Source organism: Hylaeus anthracinus, unplaced genomic scaffold (assembly GCF_026225885.1).
Source record: "Hylaeus anthracinus isolate JK02 unplaced genomic scaffold, UHH_iyHylAnth1.0_haploid 11997, whole genome shotgun sequence".
NCBI lineage: Eukaryota > Metazoa > Arthropoda > Insecta > Hymenoptera > Colletidae > Hylaeus > Hylaeus anthracinus.
Genome location: NW_026534344.1, coordinates 6,870,806 through 6,889,975, shown reverse-complemented (window position 1 = coordinate 6,889,975; position 19,170 = coordinate 6,870,806). Strand labels below are relative to the sequence as shown.

The 19,170-nt window shown below is 39.2% G+C and overlaps 1 protein-coding gene and 1 long non-coding RNA gene across 4 annotated transcripts in view; one reads left to right on the top strand and one right to left on the bottom strand.

Annotated features, from left to right (window-relative positions):
- Positions 1–19,170, bottom strand: part of LOC128889306 (uncharacterized) — a 314,808-nt gene that overhangs the window by 42,937 nt on the left and 252,701 nt on the right. The gene's annotated exons all lie outside the window — the stretch shown is intronic.
- LOC128889315 (uncharacterized) lies at positions 3,229–9,404 on the top strand. The gene is made up of 2 exons (XR_008460422.1): positions 3,229–4,079; positions 4,143–9,404. It is a non-coding gene; the product is annotated as an uncharacterized LOC128889315 (long non-coding RNA).

Here is a 19,170-nt window from a genome sequence, read left to right as displayed (position 1 = left end):
GTTTGCACGGAACCTTTAACTCTGCAGTTAGCCGGTTTTATAGAATACTTGGAAGCATGGTGCCCCATAAGATCTATATTACGATTACGGTGCTCGCCGATTTACGAGGGTACGTAGTGGCTGTTTCAGCGTTAACGTTACTGCTGAACTAGAGGAGCTGGCGTCGGACTTGCGCTACATGGCAGCCCCATAAAAACCGCTTTGAACGTGCTGTAGTAATTGTTTGGCCGACATGGAGTGTGCAAAAAATGTTTATAGTTTTGTTTTCCTCGAGCATCGCCGCCGCCTCCGACGACGAACAGGAACGACGGTGCTCCACGTTGGGGCAAAGTCGAATTGTTATTTTCCAGGGGGCCACGTCGCTGACCCTTATGTTTTTATCGTGCCATTTAACAAGTAACGATGTAGCTGCTGCTAGTGCACGAATTTCTAAAAATGTTTAGACACCAAGCACGATCGCTGTTATTCAGAATATCAGGGAGCGTTTGAGGTAGGTGTCAGGAGAGGTCAGGTCTGGGATAGGCTCTAGATCTCTTTTCGTGCAGCACTAAACGTACACGTAAACTGTATGCATTGAGAACCTACTTGCATTACACGAGAATTTTTATTCTATTTTCCTATAAATTGTATTCAAATTAAAGATTTATTTCAAGAATTTTTGTGTATCTGCTCTTACTGCAACCTGTAATGTGAGAATGTTTTCCAATATGTTGTTGCATTACGCTTGAAAGAAAATGTTCCACGAATCGATCAAGGAAACACAATGGATAGTTACATCGAATTTGAAATGTATCTGGATGTATCATGAACTGGCGGAGACGCGGAACGGCCCCATAGGCGCGTTAATAAATATGATGCTAAAAACGCGTCGGGTCATTCTCGTGACCCAAGCGAAACGGAGATGATCGCGCGAACGTTCAAGAGCAGGCCAGTTATTGCATTCGTGCCAGGAAGATATTAAATGCATCGTTTATTTTAATCTGCGACGCTGTAATATCGCGCTATGTACACCGTGTGCATAGGCTGGCCAGTGAACAAGTTGCAACGAAGAGCGCTGCATCACGATCCAAGATGGCGATGAAAACCCCAATAATACTGGCAATCCGTTAACCTTGCGAATATTTTTTAACAACTCACGTGGTTATTTCGTTCCTAAAGTAAAAAGTTATTTTTTTAAGTGACTTTGTAAGAATTTTGAGTCATCGTCAGAAATCTATCAATCTACATAAATATAACAATTAAATTTATTCAATTAATTACATAGGTCCCATCAAAATGCAATTTATTTATACGCCATTACAAAACATCGATACAATTTTCTTATTCTTTTGAAAAATAACGGTTCATTTTAAGAACCAAATAACCACGTAATCAAAATTAAAGAAATGTTTTTAGTAGGCTATACTTTAGTTTCATCGCGGTTAAATTCTAGAAACGATCGTCCACGGAATTTCGAGCTTTTAAACAACACGCTGGTCTCAAGAATCATTGATATTCTCCGCACCAGATAAAACCTCCGTTCAAGAAGATTATTTTCATGGGATATTCGAGACGGGTTCAATTAGCATTAAAACGCCCACAGGCGTGAAACGCGCATCGAACAATCTTAGCATGTACACGTATGCGCGAGTATCGGTTGCAGCCTTGAAAATTAATGCCATCCACAGCAGCGTGCGCGACGTTTATTAACAATTACACGGTGAAAAAACAATCGAAAAAGTTTGAAATCGAGAGGATTGAAATTCCAGGATGAGGTAAGTGGACCTAATTTCGACGCTAACGCAGCCATCGACAATTTCAATTTATTTCATTAATATAATTACTGGCAGTTTGGTAGATACATTATACTTTTTAGTTTTTAGTAATACGTGTAGTTTACATTTATAGAACTATACAAGGTTATAATAAATTCTTCGTAACCCATTATCTTTATTAAGATAGTAAAAGATATTGCTCGTATCCCGTGATTTGCATATAGCAAATAAAAGATACTGTTTTCAACCAATTATTTTTACGGAGAAAGTAAAAGGCATCGTTCGCTACTCATTATTTTTATAAATAAAATAAAACATACTGTTTGTAATTTTTATAATGTAAAGAAATTATTTGGAATCAATTACTTTTACAAAGAAAATACAAGATATTGTTTTTAATACATTATTTTTATAAGGCTAGCAAAAATATTATTTGTAACCCATTACTTTTATACAGAAAATAAAATATATTGTTTGTAGCTAAGTATTTTCACAAGAGAAAAATAGATACAACCCACAACATTCCTCATCTTCTCCAGTCAAAGTAAAAATAAAATTCTGCACAAATTATCCAGCTATCACTTAAAGTGTCAATTGTCAAAAAAAGTGCCAATAATTAGCCCGTCTAGCATTCACGATGCGTTTAGGCGTTTCTTCGTCGCGTAAAATGGTCTGTATGACCGCCTGGTCGTCGAAAAATCGTGGGAATCGGCCGATAAAGTCCGGCACGTTCAAGTTTTTTTCCACGCGACGCCGGTTATTTGCGACGGCTCGATGCCGGAGCTTTTCGCGGCGCGTCCAGGGTAAAACAAACGGTGCAGTAAATATCCATCTGACACATCTATAAACCCAATAATTGCGTCGGCCTTGGAAGCTCCGCGCGGATCGTCGCGGTTCAAGCAACTCGAGGAATGGCTGCTCCCATCGAAACGTCAAATTTATCCCCGAGGAGCTGAAAGACGAGACACGATCGTTCTTCGAAGCGTCCTTCGGTTCGGTTGACAGCGAAAGTTGAAATTATAACGAGCTTCTTGTTGTTCGATTATTACCGAGTTGCCCGTCTCGACGATAGGCCCACGGTTAATTCTCTCGTTCGCGATACGTGCTAATTTCATAAAGTTTATATCGGCATTTTCAAACGTGACGACGTCTATGGTTTGAAAATACTGTTCTTTTATTTGTTTATATCGAAACCTTTATTTATAGAACTTCTTTCTAAAGTGTATCCTTTGTAAAAATACATTGTCTTTTAAGAGGTGCTTGCTAAGTTCCCTAAGTAATAGACGGAATTATCATTAATCATCCCTGTTTTCCAATAATAATTATAGGTAATATTTCGGGAAAGTAAGTACTCTGTATTTTCCATTGAAGCGTTATAAAAAATTAATCCGAATAAAATTTATAAATCTTGACACAGGTTTCACAAATAAAAACTACCCCAAGCTTTAAATTATATAACCAACCAATTGCAGAAACATAATTTTATCCACGTAGAAATTTTCAAGTATTAGTCCGGCAATCGACGCGTTAAACGTCAGCTATTCGCATCTTAGCAAAATGGAAGAACTCGCGACTCTCCTGGATGCTCTCGCGAGAGACAAAGAACGAGTGCCGTTAAGGGCTAGCGAAGGATCCCGAAGATGTAGGAGCCCGCTCGACTAAGGTACGAGCAACATAAATATCGACGATGCATGCTCCGTGGAACTAGCGCAATTAGAGACAGAGACGCGAGTAAAGAAGCCACGAACCGCGAAGGGGAGGGGGGAGGGGACGACTTGGAGAACGAGAAAACGACGATGAAGGGAGTCGACACCGCGAACAGTACTACGAAGTCGTGACCCAGCGTCGGAATATAGTTATCGGCTATGAACCGGCTGCTAGAGACCCGTCCCGCGGCAGCGTGGATCTCGAAGGCGTAAATTGGTCGAGGGGGATCGTTTTATTACAAGAGGGGGATGCTCGATAGGGGGAGGGAGGCTGGAGAGCCGAGGAAAGGGACCACGGTCTCCAGGCATGAAACGGACGGTCACTGTGTTGCCTTCTCTTTAGTTCTGTCTTTGTGCGCATCCTCTTCCTCCTGCCCCCCTCCGAATTCGCGTTTTATTTGTCGTGTTCAGTGCGCGGACGAGGAGATGCCAGGACACCGTTGCGCTGTACCACGGCATACCGTGGCAAACCGTACCAAACCGTGCCTCCTGCGAGGAATCTCGCTCGCTGGCGATCAGGGGTTCTCATCGTCGTGATACACCGATCTCTTATAGGTGGAATAACGAGGGAGCTTGTGCGTGGTCTTTCCTCCATCGTCGTTTATTGAAGATTGGAAGAGTGCGTCCATTGATGTTGTTTGCGCGCTAGTTCAATGGAATCAATTTTTTCATTTTTTTTTAGGTGCAGCAACAAGAGACGCTGGTGCGACTCACTCATTGTTTGCACAGTATTTATCCTCGAACGTCAAGATTAATTACATTTTGTGCAAGGTGGATGCACCGTGCGAGAGAACAGTTACACCTACGAGGACATTAACGTCGCGCAACTAACAATTCCTCGGATAATCACCGCCTCCCATTGTGAAAGACAAATGATGGCGTGTCGATGATCGATGTTAAACGGTGGACAATTAGACTTGTGTATGACAGTGTATTATTTCGGTAATGTATCTACGTTAAATTAATAACATCATAGTATACCTTCGCTAGATTAATAACTCCTTTGTCAAGATCTGGTATTGTATATTACTTAATCATAACTAGACTGCGAATTTTATGCATTTATGATTTAAACTAATATAATAAATACATGATAAACATAATCAAAAGGTATTTTCACTAATACAAAATGATATAACAATACTATTAAAATAATTGTAGAATATATTCAACATACATTATGCATATTTTATGTGGGTTTTCTATATTATTATTATAATTGTCAGAAATGCATCAAATCTGCAGTCTAATAATAAATAATCACAAGATTCCATTTATGACTTATGTGAATGTGAACAGCATAGGTATATGCAAAGCTTATGTAGATTATATGGTAAGGTATTAAAATAATTAATATAATTATGTCAAATCAGTCTATCTCCCCGTTTCGATGAAATACAGCCTTGATCGTCGATGATAACTTAGACTTCCGAGTGTAAACTACATTTAGGTAAGATCAACTTGTGCTCAAATCACGGTTCATAGACTACCAATCACCGAGCTCGCGATACAGTTCACTGGTCATCAAAAAACGTTATTACAATTACGCTATTCGAACGCTGAAGAAACTTGCTACAAGTTCCTACAACTGTGCTATTTGAATCCTGAAGAAGCTATCTGCAGGTTGCTATGACTGTGCTATTTGAACCCCGAAGAAGCTAGCTGCACGTTGTTACGGCTGTGCCATTAAAACCTCGAAGAAGCTAACTGCGAGTTGTTATGATCATGCTACTCGAACTGTTAATCCTTTGCACTCCGAATTATATTTCAATTTCGTTACCAGCAGCTCCCAACGCATTCAAGTGTTTTATTTAAAATTTACTTTAACTAAAAAGTAAAGCAATTTAAATAAATACAGGAAGAAACAAGTTCACTTAAATACCAGTTTTATTTTCACTTTTGTTGTATTTCGTAATTTTCAAATGTATGATATCCCTTGAAACAATTTTCTTCCCTATTGATTTAGCCACGAAAGAATGTCGAGTGGGATTCGACAAAGGAGCTCCTGAGATTAAAACTGATGTCGAGTCACGGTCGATAGAGGAGTGCAAAGGGTTAAGCTAGCTGCAACTTGCTACGACTGTGCTATTCAAACCTTGAAGAAGCCAGCTGCAATGCTGCCGTAACTAATCACGCCCAAAGGACGCGGCTCAACCTCCGTTAGTATCAACCACGAAGAACCAGGCTGAGAAAGTCTCAAATATCTTATGGCTTTCGTTATTAACAGAGATTAATGGCTGTAAAGTGTAATTCATCGCTTGAAACGCGGACCGACCTTGAATTCCGCGCGAAACAACCAGAATTCAACGCGCGTTCTGGCGCGAGGAGGGTTCGCGACTGCTTCACGAGCCATAAATATACTCACTCGTGAATGCGCGAGAGCGGCGTTGCTGGTTATCGGAGCCCGCTTCAAAAATTAACTGCATTTAACGAACTAAATTTTACGAGTGAAACGCGGTACACTCGTTCCCGCGAATTGGACACCGTGCTAAACCCCAGCCTGAACGATTACGCGATTTTCGAGAGTTTCGCGGCGCCGAACTACTGATTCCCGCAACGTTCGGTCCAACGAGATCATTTTAAAGTTCTATTTTCCGAGTCTGCAACTGAAAACTTATATTTCTGTTAGAATGTTAGCGAGTGTTGATAACGAAACAATGTTGATATTAGGAAACGAAAATTGAACACAAGTTGTGATAATCATTTCTGGCTTGTCGATGTTTATAATAAAATACACGAGGCAATATTATATATCATATAGTATTTATCTTAAGTATGCATTTATTACGTTTTACACAAGTTATGTACTTGTACAAACTAGTACATGAATGCAAGCTTATCATTTTAAAGTTTTAAAAATAATACTAAACTCGTATGTGTAATAAATTATAAACAGTCGATCATTAAGATCTGAGAAGAAATAAAGAAAAATCTGAAAATTAAATCGAAAAGTAATATTGAACACAAAATATACTTTTGATCATTCCTTGCTAGGTCTTGATTATACAGTTAGCCTTATTAAAGTATTTCAGGAACACCCTATATATATCCCTCGTATTATAAGTTGTTTCACCGTGGCTCCGTGCGCTATTAATACTTTTATTAAAGGTAAATTACTTGCCACTGCCCGCAGCGGTTTTCAGTTTTGCTCAGTGAACGATGTGCTACATCAAATATAATAAAGCGTTATCGTCTTTTGCAAGATTAATTGACCGACCGTTTACATTTGCAAGCGACGCAAAAATCTATTTTAAAACCATCTATTTAAAAAAAAAAACGTAGCATTATTATTATGCCTCGTAAACATTCATATTTCTGAAGTGTACGTACTATCACAACTTTGTCAACTATTATGTTAAATTCATTTTGGATCATCAGCAAAAAAGTTTATGCACCACAGCCATAATACAAATAGTCGTTCCTACGACATTGAATTCGAGAAGTGGTGGAGATAACCACGCGACACTTGCGCAACAGATTCCAGTGACATTTACGCGTGACTCACTGTATATTTTTCCCTGTTCTGAGGTATTTCATTTTGCAATTCAAATTCTAATTATCATTGAACGAGTTACGGAAGTTACTTGTCTTTCATTTGATATTTAAAAATTGTATTCAGGTAAAAATGTTATCCACCTCAAAATCGAAGAGCATCATCTATAGGAAACGCGTGATTATCTTTCATTCGACATTCGAAATTTGTATCCAGGTAAGAATGTTCCTTACCTCCGAATTGAAGAGCAATAGCAAACATGTACCAGTGTCTTCGCGCGCAGAGATTATCGAACCATTAACCAGAGTGCTGGATGAAATCCGAGGAAGAGGTGGCATGTTTAACGAAATTAATTTCGCCAGAGGCAACGAACACAGGATTGTCCCGCGAATGCAATTCGTGGAATGTTCGAATAAGCGACGCGGAAGCGGGGGCAAGTCGCGGCCACCTCGCGATCGTCTCGCGAAACGATGAAATCATTCGACGCGCGTAAACGCGACAAAAGGTCTCCTACTTCTCGCGACCCATAAATATTCCCTGGATTTCACTCCCTGTTCAGAAACGCCCGCACGCATCGTTGAATCCGAGTTATGTGGAGACGCGCTAATAACGAGCCGATTCTATTCCATCGTGGATTCCCTCCTTCTATTACGCGGCACTCTTGCTGCTGTGAAATTTATTGCCGTAGCTGGTATTCCGATATAGCGCGTGTATTTCCTGAGTGACACAAGTGGGGATTCCAAAATAATCATTTCTCTCAATTATCGGTACTAGAAACTATCTTGTACGTTTTAGAAATGTAACATGATTTTTAAAGTCGACTTGTTTTATTAGTTTTTATATATCAAGTGGTACCAGAGTGGTGAAACATGTAGTAAATAGTCAGTTTCGAATTTTCTATTTGCTGCAATACGTTTGTTGATTGTTTCTTGTGTGACAGCACTGGAAATGTCGAAATTATCATGTTTCTCAATTATTACTTGTACGAAAAATTGTTCGACATTTTTAGAAATGCATTATGATTTTTAAAATGCTTTATTGCTTTATATACATTATTTTAAGTAGTAAATAGCGTGGGTACTTACGAAAACGAAATTGTTTATTTGTTCCGATACGTAAAATATAATATATTTTATTTGATTTATAGAGTATGTAATAACATTTTCTTTTCTATCATTCCTAGAAAGACGTTGCGAAGGCGTTTCGCGAGAATTCTTCGATAAGCGATCGATTAACTATTCCATTCGCTGTTCTAAGTAGTCAAGCTCATTAACATGGAAACTGAGTAACATCCAATCACTCGCAATAGGTTAACGAGACTAGAACCCGTGAACCATTAAAATACTGAACCGTTAGCTACAAGGATTAACACACCAGTTAAGTGTTGTAATTGAACTTATTTGAAATGGAAATTCCGTTTATCATAATAGCTCCTATTTAATCACGGGTCAAAAATGCGAGCAGTACCCTTGAGTTATCAGGAAATCGAGCTCTTGAATAATTCTATAGAATGGCTCGATTATGAGGAACAAAACATTCTTTGCATTCAATAATTTCTTGATGAATGGTTGAATTAAAGTAATAATAAATTTAACTGACTATAACAGTATAATGTGGATTAGAAAGGTGAATGGACATAACGGTTAAACAGATTCTGTTACGAAAGTATTTAAACACTAGAAAGGTCACGAAACTAAAGATATTCGAAGATTGGCAGTTGTCTATCTAGCGAAAAGATCGACATTTTTCACGAACTCCATAGAACGTATGCTATTATGGGACTGTTTATATTTATAGCAAAAAGTTAGTAAAAATATTAAAGAACGACACTAATAGTTTTTCTAAACTTTACGTACCTGTAACATGAAACAGAAAATGTTTAATAATTTCTTATTGGTATCTTCAGAAACCATATATCTTACCTAATCACCTGATTAAAAAACAAAAGAAGATAAGACTATAGTAAAACTATACTATCCCAATACAAATTCGTTTGCGTTTATTTGATCGCCGTGCGAAATGGCGAGTCAGAAGCAAGATCGCGGCATCGAAATCACCGCGGAATCGTGGAAGGCAAGTCCTGGGACTTGTCGCCGGTTCCGACTGTATTTTACAAGCGGAGCCATTATAATGACATTTAAACGGCGAGCCACAGATTGCACCGCGACGGGCATAACCTTTCCTAACCGGCTGATTTATTTGGCACGGCGTTGAGCCAACAACGGCGTCGCGAAGAATTACGAGGGCGTGATGAATCTAATAAAATGCCTGTGCACTCTGGCCCCTAATTCGTGACGCTTTTCGCTTCTTGTATGACGGCCTCGTCGACGCATTTTTCATTCAGAATGAAAACTGTTGCGGTCACGGCGGATGCTAATTCTCTCGGACAACGTTCACCAAATTGACTTATTTACGAGGATATGCTTTTTTTTGTTTTTTTTTTGTTTTTTTTTTTAACAAAATGAGAATAGGATCAAATTTTTTATCTCTGTGATAAAAATGTTATCCACTTTGAAACGTGGAGTAATTTGTCTCGAAGCTGGAACGTATGTATTTTAAAAACAGGTGACGAGATTAATAATCTTTTGTTCATTTGCTCTTGAGATTACACCGATAAGGGATGTTGCTTTATAGATTAGAATGGAAATACTTTTGATATATCTTTGTTAACATAGAAGTATATAAAAGTTGTTCGATTATAATACAAGTGGCTCTCTTCAGGTACATGCAGTCAGAATCAATTGTGTGGTGGTTGATAATCTATATCTTTTTGTGTAAATATTTACTACGTATTACGAAACAGATGAATTAAAATTCTGCTTGGAAGATTATTTTGGACCACTACACAAAACAACAAAATTAAATAAAAATGTGGTAATAAAACAACTTAGAATAACTTGAATTTTATTTATGTATTGCTGTTTGACAACATTATAAAGATATTGTTTCTAATAAATTGAACGAAATATTCAAGTAAAATAAAATTTGAATTCTGGAAGCACAGAATCCGGCGCAGAACAATGGTACTTCCTCTGCACCCACGAAATCGACGCTGGTTGCTAGCAACGCGCTGAAAACACCAGGTTGCGCGCGACGGACACATACGCGCGCCGTTGAACACACGCGTATTTCTATCAAGCAATGAGTCGAATACAAGGCTGCGGTGGTTCGTGTTGCATGAGTCGGTGACCTTGAGTCACGCACGATGGAGCAGCAGTTTGAGTGTCGCGCAAAAAGAACGAGAGAATAGAGGGTGGAAGGTACGAGGACGAAGCCGAAGGAAACGCAGAAGAGGAGAAAGGTGAAGAACGAGAAGAAAGGGCAGCGAAGAAAACCATGAGAGTACCGAGCAAACGAGGTGAAAAAGGGTCGATGAGAGAAGGAGAGAAAGAGCGAAGAGATGGTATAAAGAGACCGAACAGAGGGGGGCTGAAAAGGATGTTGAAGGGGGAGGAGGAATTTTATGGCGACGGAGCCTAACTAACCCGCGTAAGTATGTTCGTACGTACTCCCAAGGCATACCGGTGTGTATATCTGGCCGTGTTTGGTGCCGTTTGCGGGTGTTTGAGCGCGGCCGAGAGCGTCTGCGTGTGTCCGGGTCACAAACACTGGGACGCTACATTCGTTTGATCGCGTTTGATCGTGTTGGCCAGACCTGGATCATGGTATAAGCTTCAGGGAATACGATCTGGGATCTCTATTGGTTGGAGGACCTCTAGAGATAAGTTTGCGGCAATGTGATACATTCAGACTCGAGCATGAAACTGGAATAAATTTTGACCGCAAATAGAATTAATTGTACTCCGTTGAGAGAGTTACAGAATATTTGACCCAAGTAATAGGTTGGATTTAGCTGCAACATGAGATGCAGACAGAGATTCTATAGGGTTTGTATACTTATTTGGTGTGAGCAACTTTGGTTCAGTTCTCAACGAAATCATATAGCTAATCATATAACGTAGCCCGTTATCGACACAAGAGTCAAAGTATGACAACATCAGGCTGCGTACGGATAGCAAAAACCAGCGATCGGTTCGAGATGAAATCGCGCTCGCCGCTCCACGAAGACAGGGATACAAAAGTGCGACGGGGAAAAAAGCTCGTTGCCGATCTCGTTCGGCTGAATAATGTTCGCGCGATCTTGGAGATCTTATTCCGCAAAAAGCACGAGGCAATCTTGAATGGGAGAACCGGCCGACTGAGTGATATAAACTAACTGTTCCGACGGGAACGAACCTCTCCCGCGACTCGTAAATCCCGAATCGCTCGGTCGGGGTAACCGGAGCTTCGCTCCTATGGCGAACAAATAAATGTCGAATCGCGATAAAAGGCGTGAGCCACGGCTTATATCCAAGACGCGTTCCACATCGCGGGGCAACGAAGCGTGGCGGATTCACGGCCTGCGCTCGGGGTATTCCCGATCCACGTGCGTACAAACGACGACAGGGCTGGCTTAGAATTTCGCAGATCCCCAGGCTACAGGTAGGTACTGCGAGGACTCCTCGATAATATTTTTGACACTAGGTTTATGAAAGTTCGACGTATCTTTGCTGTATTGCTTTCTTTTTTACGTTTACTTTTTAGGAAATTTTTGATCACGTTTAACCCTTTAACCTATAACAACGTGCGTGATATGTGATGAGGAACATGAACAGCACGAGTCAGACACGCGCGGTTTGAGAGTAAACCGTAGGTCAAGGGCTTAAGGGCATCCAAAGAGTCAAATCGAGCACAAAATATTTTACGTTTATGTTTTTTTTTTTAGAGTGATATGTGGAATGTAGGATAATAAATGGTTTTGGACTGTATTGTACTGTGAATGTACAACAAAAAATATTTTTGAATTCAATTTTTACGCACTCGTGTCTTTGATATATAATGTATAATAAAAATTATTACGAAAATCAAACTCTTTTATTACTACATCAGTGGTACTCATTAAATGTTAAGAAGACACTCTATGAATTACGATAAATACATATATGATTGTGACATCGAAAAGCCACACAAGATTCTAATGGATCGTAAACGTGGAAATCGCGAAATTGCATCGATTTCGAATAACCTCAAACGAACGTCAGCGCGATAAAACGTACACCGACGTGTTCGAAATCGAAGAACTATAAACTTCACCGGGATGGCACCCGTGTGCTGTCGGAGATCTTTTATCTCGCAGGATTATAAAGAAGCGATGAATTATTCAAACGAAGCGGTTGGAGAACGACTAACGCAGGTATTCCCTTGTAAAACGAGAAGCCAAACGTAATCCCAATCAGCTCTCGCACCTACAGGGGGGGATCTTCCTTCATCGCGGGCTAACAATAAGTCACGAATGGCTTCACGGATTAGAAGGAAAGCCAGGAAATCTTCGCGGATGTACACGTATACAAACAGGAATGTACAACTTCATTGAGCTTGAATCCGCGAAAAAGAATTCACACAAACGTACTCGTTTTCTTCAAGTATTCTTTAAACGTGAAAGAGAACCGTGAACAATTCTCAGAAGTAAGAGTACAATGGATAACTCTACTTAATTAATGCGCAGAGGAATGTTTTGAAATTTGTTCAGTCGTCTTTAAATATTTGTATAAATCGTGTATCTATCATATTTGTGACCGAAGCGTGTATTGAATCATTTCGTGTGAAATGATAAGCAATTGATAAAGTATAAGCGTGGGACTTTAGATTCAAGATAAATAATATACAAATATTTCTATGTTTCCTTTGCTCGATAACAATATTACACAATGTTATGGTAGCTGTCGTGATATTATTATTCAAGAAAATTAATTTTTACAAATTAAGAACGTATTATTTTTCCGATGCTCGTTGAACAGAATGGTATTAAATTAATTCTAAAAAGTACTCCTGAAAAGATCTGAATACTTGGGACAAAATATTGAGACGAAATATTGAGACGAAATATTGAGCATCACTAAATGATCTTCTTGAAATATTTCACTCTACATTTCGATTACATAATATATTATTATCCTGTAATTCCTCTTAATTATAATTCATGAGACCAAAAAATGCAATAGTACCCAAACGAGTTAGAATGTTGCAAAACATGGCATCGAATGTCTATCGCTGCTGATAGCACGAGATCATTTTAGATCTTCTGCACGTGACACCGCGTGCTCGTAACAAGTGCCGGTTGTTGGCTGGCTGGTTCTCCTGCATCTCGTCCAGTCTCCCTTCGAAATCGAGAGTCCATTGGCTGGAAGCGTGCAAAACCAGTCTCCGGACGAGGGTAGAAAAAGACGAAGACGATGCTGGCCGGACAGATCGGAAGAAGGAGGAAGGCAGAAGGAGGTTGAATTTCTTTAAGGAATCTACAGTGAATCATGTTTTCCCGCGGCAACTCGCTTTCGACGAGTCGAGTTCTCCGCGCATGTTACGTCCTAGTTCAATCATTCTATGCTGAAATACTCTTACTGAGTAGTTATAAATAATATATCAAATATCCCACATTCTTTTTGTATGAATAATTTTTTACAGCTTGCAATATAGGTAAGAAATATTAAATTTACTGTATAAAGTAGTTATTACCAAAAATAAAGATAATGAAATTTTCATTTTAATAAACATTTTACTAAAACACTTTAGTATATATATTCTATATCTTATCTACATTGTTAACAAAACTTCTATTCTACACAAGAACTTTGATGAAACTGAACTTCGAAACGTCGTTTTTGGAAGAACCAACACAAATATTGATGCCGCACACTTTCGAGTACCCGCGTCCACTGCAAAGGGTAGATAACTCTGAATTTCAATTAATGCACGAGCCATAGAGGAGAAGCGGAGTGCCGGGGATAAAATCTTCGTTTTCTCGAAAGAGGAAAGCTTTTACGGTTTAAAAGAGAATGTGAGTCATGTTCTCGATATAACTCACTTTCAGAAGCACTTAGCGGCGTCCACGTATAACGCTCAACTTTTAATCCGAGTCGGCTAAATATCTGCTGCTAATTGAATGGGCGCACTCTCGTCGTGATTAAAGTTACTCTGCAGACATAATCTCGCTGCTTCAACTTCTCATTATCTCCCTCCCTTGGATAAACTACTTTTACTGCACGTGGCAACTGTAATTAACGCGCGAAAAACTTCAAGAATTTCTGGCTTAATGCGAGACATTCGCGAGTTGCTCTATAAATAAAGGGAAACATTCTTATGATGGTCGAAAGTACTTAAGGGGGCGACGCAAAAATTCTTGCAAAACGTGAATCACTTTTGCTTTTACTCTGGATACTCGCTGTTTCGTTAATGTTTTCAATAAAGACCACGAAGTCGATTTCTTGGGGTTGTTCGCGTCACATAATGCTAAGATTAATTTTAATTAGGGGGCAAAAATCTTGTTAAGGTTCTACCCTTGATAATTGAGATTAATAATGCCATTAATAATAATACACAGAATATTGAGAACATAATTAAAATTGATTCATTCAAATTAAATTCAGATTCAGATGAATCGCGAATCAGATTCATTTAAATTATATCGAACTACTTACTTACGTCCATTTTTAATTTGTTGTATTTGAACAAATTACTCGTCTTTACATTATCTTGTAATTAACAAATGTGTATATAAATATTGTAATGTAAATTCTAAATTAAATTCTAAATTAAATCACTTCTTCAATCTCTACGATTTAATTAAATTATTATATAGCCAGAACAAGAACTGAGGTTTAAATTAATTAATTTTTTAAATTTATAAGAAAATAAGCTTTCAGTACAATGAAGAAGTCGAAACAAATTTGTCCAAGAAATCATGCAAATAAGAATTCAAATTACGTTGGATGTAATTTGTTAGCTTGGCAATAATTCATCGTGAAGGGTGTCCACTTTGAATAGGGAAAAGCAACCTCGCCCGACAATTTTTATTGATTTGGAAAGATCACCTCATGAATAAGGCATACTCCTCAAAGGCCACTTTATATCAGCTGCAAGGTCGTTTGCGAGAGTTAAACTGTGAAACCATTATAAGAGACAACTGGTTTCAAGGCATGATTTATCCTTAAACTTATACACGCGTAAACCTACGCCAACCTATACGCACACGATTCACGTCGTCAAAGCTAATTTCCCTTTGTACAACAATGCTTATTCATCGCTTTCGTGACAGGTCGAATTCCATTTAGTGACGGGACTGTTTGTTACGAAAGTTTTATTATACGAGGCTCGTATTACGAGCACATTCAATTAGAAGGAAACTATATAAGATCATAAATATGATACATAAATACATTGATAGATTTCATAATGTTCTATTCGTGCCTGTACAAATGAAGACCAGAACAAAATAATTACAGCATAATATGAGCACTCGTGCAATCCGTTAACACTATATTCACCGATCGGTATATGTTAATCTAAGGTAACGTTAATTTCTACATACTCTATACCTAATATAACAAAAGCTTTAATCTTCTCATTTGTCTCCTGTAAATAAACTCTGGAATTACCAGCTAAGACTCAAGACTTTAAGAAAATATAAAACAAACAGGGATTTGTTTACTTTCAAACTAGTCAAACCACTCAAGAAGATAACCATCGCATAATATATCATAGCACAATATAAATGTAAAACGAGTGGATGAAATATTATTTGATACAATAATTATAGATTGAATATCAATTAAGCACGCACGACCCAACCAAGTCATCTATCAAATAGATGAAAGACCACGTGTTGCATACTCCTTGGTAAAAAAAAAAAAAAAAAAAATACAAAAAATAAACACGGACTCTATACCTAGTTTATCGGTATGAAATTGCAAACGTCAAACAGCAACAACGCGATAAGTACACATCCATTTATGCGTGAACGTATTCACGCTCGCGTACATACGCGGAATCTTTGCTGCACGTGCATGGACACTATGGATGCACACGATGGGGCTAACAGCACCATGGAATGTCGTCGTAGTGGCGCTCAACTCGCCTCTTTAATTCGCACGTGCCTCTCGTGCTCCGCGATCCCGGACAGAATATTCCCCTGATTATAGCGGAGGTTCGATTATGATTACGGGAGCGTCGATTAACCCTTGAAAGAGTGGATCTCTTTTTAGCTAAGCTTGTACTACTGTCTTCATTGTTTGAAATTTCAAATGGGAACAGGAGTATGAATATTCCTTGAAACAAGTTAAACTGGTAGGATACGTTCCTGGAAAATTAGTATAGCGTGGCTTATTAATAAGAATAATTACTAAGTAATAATTTATCAAATGGTAACCTCGATTTCTTTAGAAAAATATTATTTTAATAAACGATTGAACAATAGCAATGTGTAATATTTTGTTTGTGAATTTAGGTCTGTGTATTATTTCAATGTTTTGACCCCTTACTTTTTGTATATTATATTCAATGATAATGTTTTTTGAAGTTTCGTATTACCATTGCTTCCTGATGGTTATAAAAGTAATTGTATTAAGATTACTAACAATTTTCTTAACAAAACAATTCATGGATGATTGATGGAGGAAAGAGACTAAAAGTCCACGATAACACTAGCATAAACTGCTATACCTGATTTTAAATAAACATCTCTTTTGTAAATTAATTCTTACCCACTGCAATTAGTATAAACACTCTCATTTCCTGAAAGTAGATCTCCCCGATCGGTTGGCAATTTGTTGAGAAGTCCCTTGCCAACTTCATACGAATTATTGCAAACAAATATCGCGTCTCGATACTTCCACGTACATCGTGTATCGAAAGGATTGGGACAAACAATAAAGCGAAATCAAAGGATCGCTACGCTTCGAGGATGGGCGAACCGATTCCGTCTGACGGAAGCTTTTAAATCGCGAAGAAGCGAGCGCATTCGTCGGTCTTCGGCGCGATTCGTCTCCTGTTTCCCGACGAATCCGATCGTTTTCCTCTCGTCGACAAATATTATGCACCGAAGTGGATCCCCCGGCCGTGGAAAGTTGAACATGCCGGGACGTTCGTAGCAACGAGAGCGAACTGCTCTCCAATAAGATTCCACGGATATACAGCGAGGAACGGAAACGATTTGCCTGGCAGGCAGAACCCCCCTTTCCACGTCAGGAAAATCGATTACCAGTCTTTCTTCTCCTTCGGGCTGTTTCAAGCTTGTTCCCTCCCCTCTCCGTGGATAGATTGGCATCGAGTTCTGTCGCATAAATAGATAAGGTATCGATACATTATTCGCGAGCGGTGGCTCGGTCGCTGCCGGAGCGGAATAGCAGGGACGAAAAAGAACGAGATTGCTGGCGGGTTTTTTGCCCATCGAAGATACGAGACATCCCAGCGAGGACTTTGTACGTTCATGCGGGAATTTCTGAAAGGCAAATCGATATATCGCGTCTCCGTTTGAGATGAAACAGGGATTGTAGACCTTCCATTGCGAGGCAGCTGTGGCTTGCGAGATTATTTTGTTTTCGAACTGATGGTAATTCCTAATCAGGAATCTACTTTCCAATGTCGCGCGAGGCAGTCATTTTATACGTACGTAGAGACGAGACGCTTAGATTCCAGCCTGATAAACGAATAAAACAGAAATTGTTTTGAATCGCCTCGAGGATTGCGTACTTTGAATAATATATAATACATACAACGATTGTTACTTTTATTTGGAACACTTTTAAAAGATGTAATTTGAATTTAAGATTTTTCTAAAACAAAAAATTGTTTTCATAAATGTAGCTCCAGGTTTCTGGAAGTTTTACTAAGACTAAGAAATTTCTTCTGAGAGACTCGTATACAAATTGAACAAAATAATTCTATTTTTTACTGAATTGTTTACAATATCGAAATTTAAGAAAATGTCCAAAGCGTTTCAATTCGTTCGCCCCTTATTGTATAGAGAAGAAGAGTTCTAAATTATGAAGTGCTTGCTTCGGAGTGCTCTTCATTGTGAATAAGTCTCTATTTTCTCAACTGTTTCTTTCTTAACGATACGAAATTTTCTGATTATTTTCTAGCAACATCAACAAAACTACTCGTCCAGAATGCGCGTCGCAAACAACGCGGGAGAGAACAGAGCGGTCCCAGAACAGAGTGAAAGCCCGATGAAAGCGGAGGAGAGGCGGATGGAGCGCGATTTGAAAAATCAGGAAGTCTCGGTGTCGGAGGGTCGGAGGCCGCTACAAATCTAATCCCCGTGCGTGGGCGAGAATTCATAGCGGGATTCCAAACTCCTGGTAACCTGTGGCGCATTGTTACAGGCGGTAGGAGCAGAGATTGTCCCCACGGACACAGAGGAGCGCCAGTTCTGTCGCCAGCCGAGATTAATTTCGCACGCCGTTGCAGCCTGACACCGTACTAATACCACGTAAATGGGATCACAATGGCGGACCGCAGTTTCCAATCATGTCTCGTCCGTGCTACGTCTCTCCCTGTGTCCGAGTAATCGTGACCCGCCTCTATGTGTGCCCGGCCAACTGCGTCGATATAATTAAGACTTGACTCGAAGAGGCCACCGGACGAAATTAGTCTTCCGGGAATGGGGGCGAGCCGCGCGGGTCTTTACTCCATGTGCAATTAAACGTATGGGGGAACGGATTCGTTCGCGTAACGAGGAGAAAACGAGACGGCTATCTGCGACGACACGCCAGACTTTTTCTTTTGGTACTTAAGTACGTACGGGGCACCTTTGGACACCGTCGAAAGGACGTTGGGGCATTCTCACCTTGTAAGAGTTCGCGCGCGCAGGTAATTCATTCATAACGCGGTGCAACGGTTGTAGCTCCTGCGGGAAAATTAAAATTGGTGAAACTCGTTTTAGACGAGGACATTTGGAGAATTAAAATTTGATCAAAATGTGATTATTAGAAAAGTCGATGTGTGCAAAAGATGATTGGTTCTTGAGCTTTAAATAGTATTAAATGAACAGAGGACACAGGAAATTTCAAGAAAAGAGAGTAATGTACATAAATTATTGTTTGGTTAGAGTTGAGCAAACTTCATTTCGAATGATGCATGGAATTTCAGTGCAGTTCTAATTTGCAATTAGTTTCATTCCTAAATGATGATTCCATATCCATGCTCCATCAAAAATGTTACTTTTTCCATTTTATATTTCGATGTGAAATTTCTGTATGCCGACGCAACAAAGCCATAATTGTTTATTCCCGTCTTGTAACACTCTTCGAGTACTATCGCGTAAATTTGCGTAACAAATTCGTGCTAAAAGTGAACGCCCGAATATCGCTGGCTAACAAAAATATCGAGCACGTTCGAAAGC